The 10,000-nt window shown below is 33.6% G+C and overlaps 1 protein-coding gene across 8 annotated transcripts in view; it reads left to right on the top strand.

Moving 5' to 3' along the window:
• Positions 1-10,000, top strand: part of Atpalpha (sodium/potassium-transporting ATPase subunit alpha) — an 81,086-nt gene that overhangs the window by 49,953 nt on the left and 21,133 nt on the right. The window lies entirely within an intron of this gene.

Raw genomic sequence — 10,000 nt, 5'->3', positions numbered from 1 at the left:
ACCCGATCAGCTAATTCGCGAGAAGAAATTTGTACTTCGAAGAATCCGTAAGACAATTAATTAATTAACATCTTCTTCTTCTTCTTCTTCTTCTTCTTCCTTCTTCTTCTATTACGACAAACACACGTAGAATCGATTAACGAGACCAAACAAAGTCGAAATCTCACTTGTAATAATTTCTATATTTCTATATCCCGATTTATATTATTCCACAAATGAATGTATGGATCATCGATACTCGACGTGTTAGAATCAGATGTAATTTTTTTTACGAGATATATCTTTGCCCCCCCCTTTTTTTTTTTTTTTTTAGATGGGCGGGGAGAGGATGAGGTGGATTGATAGGATATGAAGATAGACAAAGAGAAAGAAGGAAAATAGAAATAAAACGACAGAGAACAAAGATTCGATATAAATGTTTCCAAGTCAATTTTCGACACTTCCGTGGAATTCGATTTTCTACGAAAGGCTGATAAAAGACCGGATTTATTCTCTACGAGCGATTGACGAATAATAGCCTGTTAGTTTCTGCTTTTCACGTTGAATTTAATGGAGGATTGGAGAGGGCGGGGCCGGGAATGGATGAAGGGATGAAAGGGGTGAGTCGACGAGTCAAATTTAATCGTCGAATCGTTTTAACTTTCGTATATAGTTTTAGCTCGATCGATCGAAATAATCCAATAGGGGTTTATTATCATCATATGTTTTGTAACGCGATTAGAATTTAGAATTAACGAACGAATGAACGAACGAACGAATAAAAATATTTTAAGAAAGAAAAAATTGTTGCCGAATAAAATGAATTTCGTTGATAAAAACTTTACTTTATACTGTTTAAATTATTATTAGTTTTCGTAAGAATACACTTATCTATCTATTCACCCACACCCTCCTTTTCATTGTGATAATGTAATCACAAACTCCGTCGTAGAAATTTACCATATTAAGTTCTGAATTTCGTATATTAAACAAGGAAGAAGAAGAGTAAGGTCGAAAAAGGGGTGAAGCATTAGGATCATAACGGAGTACATATATATATATATATATATATATATATATATATATATTTCCACCCTTTGTTACCCTCGGTCTGTTCCATTAATGGGTCAGCGGTTCGGTGTCGTTGCCAGCTGGTTGTTTCGTAGCCTGTCTTTGAAATCTCCCTTCTTCTCCCTTTCTCTCCCTATCTTTCCCTTCAACCCTTTCTTTCCTTCGTCTTTCTCTCTCTTTCTGATTCTCATGAAATGACGATGCAGTAAGTCACAAGTCCTGACAAAATCACATTGGACATTTCTGTATGAACACGAATACCATCTCCCCTAAGATCGTACAGGCCATTGTAATTTTTTTTCTTCTTTCCTTCTTTCTCCTTTCTTCATTCGTTACTTTTCTATTATTCGATCGATCAGAGAACGTAGAACGAGTTTATATATATATATATTTTCTTTTTATGTTTTATAACTCGATTGCATTGACCTGACTATATAATTCTTACGAAGCATATTCTTTACATAGAATTGATAAGAAAAAAGAAATGATGACTAATAGATCGAAGATATTTCTCGTTAAATATATACGACAACGACGACATCATCTTCAAAGTAAATCTCGAGAAAGAAAAAATATATAATGAGTTTAAGTATTTTATAGGATAAAAATGTATGAGTAGGTGAGTTGGTTGAAGGGGTTTGATGGGGAGGAAGATAGAGAGAGAGAGTGAAAGGTACGAGGGAGGCGAGGGTAAGGAGAGCTAGATTGATAAGAAATCACGGATGGAAATAAATAAATACCTGCGAATAGGTCGTATTTCGTAGGTGGTGCGATGGAGCTTCGCCGCAGTGTACGAGGACAAGCGTAATAGGGTGCCCTGGTTGGGTATTGATCCATGATGGTGCACAACGACTGATGAGGGGAAGGGTTGGGGGTCGGGAGTCGGGGATCGGGGCTTTGAGGGTTGGGGGTTGAGGGTTGGGAGTTGGGTGTAGGGTTGTGATGTTAGGTGGTGAGACCGTAGTACCAACGCATGCGCATTTAGGATCCGGGTTCCTTCATCATCGACCCGCGACTGTTCCAACGAAAGAGACATAGAAATAGAAAGCGTAATGCGGAAAAGCACGAGAGAGAGAGAGAGAGAGAGAGAGAGAAAAGATTACAACGATAGATTATACGAAGAGTATGTGCATATACAGGGTGTTTTAAAAGTGATGTTGCAATCAAATTTTAAGAGGACATTTCACTCGTTGTAAGGATTGAAAGAAAAAATATTGGAGGAAGAGATAAACGTGGCTTTGAAAAGTTGTTCTCTTTTTTCTTTTTCCTTTAATTTTTTTCTTGTATAAAATTACAAACATTTTCTTTTTTATTTACGAACAAATTTTAAAGGACATTTTACATTTGTCGCAATAAGTGTTTTCGTTATAAAGAAAAATAACTCGTGCGTCAATTGATTTCACTTGGAATTAATTCGCGATTTTAATATTTCTAATGTAAATAATGAAAATGTTTTGATAAAAAGGACATTCCATTTAATATCTAAAAAGGGAAGAAATCTAATTTTGTTAGGTTGGTACGGTAGGCGGTTCGACTTAAACGATCCACTCAAGCTCTACTTCAAGAATGGATAGAAGCTTTAAATTAACCTCGATACACAGGGCACGGACACAATGTTCGTATTATGTGTATATACCGAGGTGGAGTAGAGTAGGCCATAGGGTGGGTTGGGTTGGGGATTGAATTGGATTCGGGCTCGGGTTCTCCGGTTCAGGTTCGAGCTCGGGTTGGGGGTGTGATCGGGTGAGGAGGTTGAAGAAAGAAAAAGAGAATGAGGAGATATGTGTTCGAAGCACGCAAAGATCGTAAATATGTTTTACATGAAAACATGAATAGGTTTCATGAAACGTATATACATATATATACATACATACATATATATATATATATATATATATATATATATATATATATTTATACGTTCCTATTCCTATCTATGTAAATTATCATGATTGAAAAAAAACTATTACGGATTATGAGTAACGTGACCTAAAAGAAAAAAAAATATTTATACATCATTTGATTGTTTAAACAAAGAAGATCCAAATGATCGACTCGATCTTGATAAAGATTAGGGGAAAAGAAAAAAACTAAAAAAAAACATAAAAGACTAACATGTTGATCGTACAATTTAATTAATACAATACAGTTCAGTAGTTACAATTTGATTAATATAATACAGTTAATTAATATCGTACAATTTTGTTGGATCAAGTCGTACGAATTATAATCAATAGATAGTAAATATTTTATTTGAACATTTTTCTCTCTTGGATCATAACTCTAATAAAATGAAATAGAATTGAATCAATTATATATTCAAAAAAAAAAAAAAAAGAAAAGAAAGAAAGAAAAAAAAACGACTCCATTCTATGATAACGAGTTGCGACCTTATCACCATAATAAACCTTATCACCATAAAAATAAAAAATTAAATCATTCCAACTTGTTTTTTTTTCTTTCTTCTTTTTTTCTTTTCATTTACAACGAATGATATCTACGAACGTTTGTTCCTATGGGGAAAGGTTCAAGTTCTGAATTGGGTTAAGCCGAGTGCTTATAATTCGTTGCATGGCTCGTTACAACCCTTTCCCTCTTATGAACCTAGGCGTCCTTTATTCTCAACTCTTCTCTCTCTCTCTCTCTCTCTCTCCCTCCCCTGATACCTCACCTCACCTCACCTTTCCTCAACATACCATACTCCATTCTTCCCTCCCATTTCGACGCTCTAACTCTTGCATAAGGGTCCCCGAAGCTGAAGATAGTTACGCAACTCGATTAAACTTCGCATTTGTCGCTTACTATACTAACCGACGAAAATTTCTAATATATATATATATATATATATATATTTCGTGAAAATTTTCAACATAATTTCATTTCGTCTCTCGAAATGTAGATATATTATTTTTGATTTTAATTAATTTAATAGAAAAGAATGATCAATATTTATCGTTTAATATACAACATATATATATATATAAGATTTGGATTTGATGAATTAATCGAATATGGTATATCTAAAAAGAAATTAATCGATGGCGTTTGATATATGGCATAAGTGAGAATTAATATTTGATTTAGTTTCTACGATGTTCTGATTACATCGATGAACGAACGATATTTTAACGAAATTATTCGTTCATTCTGAACTACGATAAATTGGAATTTACGAATGAATGATTATCTCATCGTTGATTAACTACTTCCTTTGTTATGTTCGTGAACATATTGAATTAAAAGAAAGAAAATGAAAAAATGTTTTATTACATAACAAAATTATTGATAAACAAGTTCGTCGATTCTCTTATTGCTATGATCAGATTTTTAATATATAGTCTGAGTCGATCGGCGTGTTTCGTAAAATATGATTGCCTGTTTAAAAAAAAAAAAAAAAAACAAAGAAAAAAAATGATTGCTCGTCTCGAGAAATCATTGATTAATTTTTTCATTCTTATTCCCATGGACTGATTATATCTATAAAATTTTGATCGATTTTGATCGAAAGAAGAGAACTTAAATTATTAAACTTCGTTATGTTTAAAAAAATAATCTATCGCATATGTACATATAAATTATAGGAATGTATATAATATCTATATATATATATATATATATATATAATTTATACGAAGCAGAATTATCATGAATCGAATTGAGATAATAATTATGTTTTTCTCTATCGAGAAATGTGAGCGGTAGTCGCCACAGTCTCCCTCTCTTTTTTTTCCCTCTCTCTCTCACTCACTCTCTATGAATGGAATGTAACTTGACGTCACGATAATCACAATGTAACCACAAAAGGAAATTCCTTACGTAAATATCTAAACAAGAGAAAGAGAAAGAAAGAGAGAGGAGAAAAAATGAACGCGTATACTCGATTCGAGAACGCTCGGTTGAACGACCCTTCTTCCCTATATCCCTTTAAGTCTCTCTCTCTCTTTTTTTTTTCTCTCTCTTTTTCTCGCGTAAACGATCTCGCAGAAGATGATACCACCAGCTCTCTTTTTACCTGAATGATCTTCAAGCAGCTTTTACACTATCTTTTCCCCGAGAGAAGTCCAACGAGCTTTAAATCTATCATTATTTTTGATTGTACCGTTAACATTTGACTTACCATAATTTTCGAAACTTTCAAAAACTTTCACTTCTTTCACAATCAAGAGGCAACTACTATATATATATACATATATACGTGTACATACATACGAATATATTTAAACCGTGAATTAGGACGAATGAAATATCTCATCTTCGATCGCATCGTAATTTACAAAAGAAATTAAAAATCTGATTCAAAGAGTGAAGAATAAAATGAAAAAAAAATAAATAAATAAAAATAGATCAAATTAAAAAAAAGAAAAAAAGAAAAATTAAATCAATGATTAAATTAAGGATTAAAAGGAGTGAGGAGAGAAAAAAGGTGGAAAGAGGTAATGATGAGATATGAAGAAACAAGAGAGATAGATATATATATATATATATATACATAAAGAGAGACAGAGGAGAGTGAGAGAAAGAGACAGAGAGAGAGAGAGAGAGAGAGAGAGAGAGAGAGAGAGAGAGAGAGAGAGAGAGAGAGAGAGAGAGTGAGCTAATCGTTCGAAGAGGTTCGTATATTCAGTGGCACGGTCGCGACCAGGCAAGCTCTTAAGGTCAATTCACTCGTGAGTTACGAGTCGCCGCAATAACGTATCAGCAGCCACGTATACCGTGCTTCGGGACGCGATTTTATCGTCGGCGCTTTCCTGCGGCCGGTTGCGTCGCCCCCGGTCACACTCCGACCACTTCCGCTCGCGGACTTCTCTCTCTTTCTCTCCCCTCTCCATCTAATCTCTACGTACACCAACGTCATTATTATTCTCTTCTACTATATCCACCAATGTATATATGTATGTATGTATGGATGTATGGATGTATATACGTACGTTTTGATTTCTCTGGAGCCTCCATTCGAGTTACTTACTCGTGATTCTTCTGCTTAGATAGGTAAATATATACTGTGTGTATATATATACACACACACGCACATATATGTATAAATATATTTATATGTATATATATATTACATCGTGTAATATGAAATGTCGAATTTTTCTATATTTTTATTTATTTATTTATTTATTTATTATTATTATTTTTTTGTTGATAAAGTATTTCTTTTTTTTCTCCCTTTTGTTCTCTCTCTTTTTTTTTTCATTTTATTTTTAATATTTAGGAAATGTTTTATTCGTCTTATCATCTTTGATTCTATCAAAGTTTTTTGCCTACGTTATTCTAACAAAAAAGAAAAAAAAAAAAAAAAAAAAAAAGAAAAAGAAAAAAAAAAGAAAGAAAGAAGAAAAAGAATTCTATCCTCTATCGGAAAAATTCCATTCTAATAGATAATTGTATGACATTAGTCAAAAATTTTCCATTGAGTTTTCCTCGTTAAGCACATTATTCTTTCGAAAGAAATATTTTCTCGATTATGATCGAGTTTATATATACAAAAACTCGACATCGTTACATTTATATTTTGCAAAGGAAAAAAAAATAAATAAATAAACAAAAGAAACCAATAATGATTAACAAAAGTTTGTATGAACTTTGTAAAGGCAATGCAATAAAAAAAGAAAAAAAAAAAAAAGAAAAAGAAAACATAAAACTTTTAAATGTAGGTTTGAGTCATTTGGTGATAAAGTTGTGAATATTATTAAAAATTCGACATTTACATACACATACACTATATATCCCGATAATACTACTATCTTTTCTTCTGTATATTAAACATATCAATAATATAATACATACAAATAATTTAATATATATACATACATATATATACATATATATATATATATATCACGGTCATGCAACTATTATCTCTTCTGCATTATATCATCGATCCATTAAATATATTAATAACGCAAATAAATTAATTAAAGTATCAGAATTAAAATCCTACGACGAGATAAGAAAGAAATAAAAAAAGATGTAACAGAAGAAGTAGGAATAAAAGTAGAAGGAGGAGTAAAAGGAGGAGAGGGAGAGGGAGTAAAAGTAAGTCAGGTATACATCTGAGTTTTCACGATCATCCTTATATCTTATCATCTATCTAATCATAGTAGAGACAATCCTAGTAAAGGCGTAACACGATGCTCGCGGACGACGAGTAAAAGTCCTCGGGATCTCTCTTCTTGTCCACGTGCATTAAATTCGACACGGAAACTGGTTACACCGTGTGGGATTGGATAAACGTCACAGGGTCGTTCGTGTTCGTTTAAAAGGAACGATCGTAAAAACGTAACTTTGTTACGCGTCACCGCAATGGCGGGTTCGCGCGCGCACCTCATATATGTAAACGACAATTCCGCGACATTATTATTATTATCTCTCGTTCATCGTCGCACGCTCGTCGTTATTGAGGAAGCACGATTATGCAATTTCGTCGCCGTTTCTCTCTCGTGTCTCTATGCCCCTCTCCCACCTCCTCCTCTCTCCCCTTCCCGTCCCTCCCCTGTCTCTTGCGTCTCTCTATCCTCGTATTCTAGACACTTTTAACCCATCTACCTCACCTACCTACCTACCTACCTAAACTACCTAACTACCTGCTTGTTTACGTTCGTTTTTATCTGGTTTTGTTAAAACTCTGTCTTTTAGTTTCTGTTCTTTTTCTTTTTTTTTTTCTTTTTTTTTTGTTTATATATATATATATATATATAGGACATGGTCGGTTTTCTGTTTTATCTTCTTATTCTATTTATTGTTTATATTTTTTCTTTTTGTTTTTCTTCTCTCGAAGTAATAACTCCGAAAAAAAAAAGAAATTAATCCGAAGAGATAATTGAATGGACCATCTTTATCGTCGTCCCTTTCCCATGGAATACATCTTCTCGATGGATCTTTGCGATCTTTAAAGTAAACTTTAATTGATCATCTTTCAATTTCCGAGATTTTCAATCGAACGTCAGATGATATATATTTCGAGACAAAGCGGAGATCGTTTAGATTCTTTGTGCGATATCATAATACAGAGAAAGAGAGAAGAGCTCTGATCTAAAATGCTTTTATCTCTTTTATATCATCGCGATTAAAATTAACTGCTTGACAGACCGTGAGAATTTCCACTGACATAACAGTTCGACATAGTAATTGCTCGTTGTTAGTTAACCGAGTCTTCTTTTCATGTGCCTACGATCTCTGTCTCTTTCTCTCTCTCTTTCATTTTTGTTCTATTTTTTTCCTATTTCTTTTTTTCTTTTTTTCTTTTTTTTCTTTTTTTCCTATTTCCGTTTTATAAATCACAACTTTCTACTTAAGAACATAGTAACGTAACGTTTATAAAACGTTTTACGACGATGGGGGTGGACTGTTTCGAATTTGATTTGTTAAAGGAATACGGCCGTCAATGGCGTATCACATATGCTCGAGGAAATTCTAGGCCAAGTTCATGGTACCTCCTCATGATGAACAAGTTGAAACCATATCGCGTCCCTTTTTCTTTTTCTTTTTTTCATGACACGAATTGAAATTTATCTCTTCTTATCCATCCCCTTCTCTTTCCATCTTCTTTTTTTAAAATTTTCTATTCCTCTTTCACTTTTCTTTCTTTCTTTCATTTCTTCACCCTTTCCCTTTTCCCTATCCATCGTTCTCTCTTTATTTGTTTGACTTCATTTTCTTTTATCGCATCTTTCATTATTTTCTTTCAAAATTTTTACACTACCTTTTCTCCTTTCCCTTTTCTTTTGTTTTCCTTTTCTTCACCTATACCTCCTTTCTTCCTTTACCTTCGTCAGGACCTTGTGACGTTGCTTACGTCATAGGTAATATATTCATTGGATAATTTAAAGTATCCTATATCGCGTGCGCGCACTAGATTCGCCCGTTGACTCAGCTAGTTTTGCCGCAAGCCGGTCGATAAATGCAGAATTTGCGGCGTTTCGATTCCCAGGGAATTTCTATTGGGTTTAACTCTTAGTTGAAAGCTTTCTGCTTTCTGCATGGTGTATATATATATATACATATATATGCACGTCTCTCTATCACTCTCTCTTTATCTATCCAACCTATGTATTATTATTACTATTATATATACATTTCTCTCTCTCTCGTGGCTTTACATACAAGGTAGGTTTTCCCTTGCGATTTGTATGAGACGATATGGCAAACTGTAACAAACACATCCCTTGACTACCCCCCATCCACCACCCCCTATCTCCTCGTCTCTCTCCTCTTCTACTGTCCACGGCAATATTACCTCCCCCGTTCTGCAACTACTTCTTCTCCCTCTTTTCTTTTCTCTTATATCGCGAATAATAATCGAGAAAGGCTTTTAATTAAAGACGAGAGTCGTTCGCGAATTCTAGGATGGCAATGTATATTTTCCTCTCCCTTTCTTCTACATCCCCATCTTCCACCTTATCCCTATTTTCTCTAGTCGTTCGTTGCCCCTCTTTCTCGATCCAACCGGCTAAAATTAAAAAAAAAAAATGAACAGAAAAAAAAGGAACAGGAAAGAAACAAAAAAGAAAAAAAAAGGAACCGATGCTCTTTCACTCTTATACATTTCTTTATTTATTTATTTATTTATTTTTTTTTATTTATTTTCTATTTCTATTCTCTGTTTTCTTTTTCTTTTTCTCTCTCTTTCTTTTTTTTTGTTTTTGTTTTCATCAAGTTTATCAATTTTGTATGTGTCTAAAAAAAGAAAAAGAAAAAGAATAGAAAAGAGTTTTTGAAAATTTTGCTTTGCTGTTTTTGAAATAACCTTTTGAAATATCATTACGTCGTCGTGTCGTAACGATTAATGACAAGGAGTGAGTGGGGGTGGGGTAGATGGATGATGATAGGAGGTAGGAATGGATGTTCCCATTCCAAGGGAAAAAGTAGAAGGGTAGAGATGCATGGGGAAGGGAAATAAAAGAGTAAGAAAGGAAAACGGGGTTACCATGAGAAAAGGGAGGAC

Source organism: Vespa mandarinia, chromosome 19 (genome assembly GCF_050613455.1).
Source record: "Vespa mandarinia isolate Hongniang chromosome 19, ASM5061345v1, whole genome shotgun sequence".
In the NCBI taxonomy this organism is placed as follows: domain Eukaryota; kingdom Metazoa; phylum Arthropoda; class Insecta; order Hymenoptera; family Vespidae; genus Vespa; species Vespa mandarinia.
The sequence above is the reverse complement of the archived record's forward strand: the minus strand, read 5'-3'. Positions and strand labels throughout refer to the sequence as shown.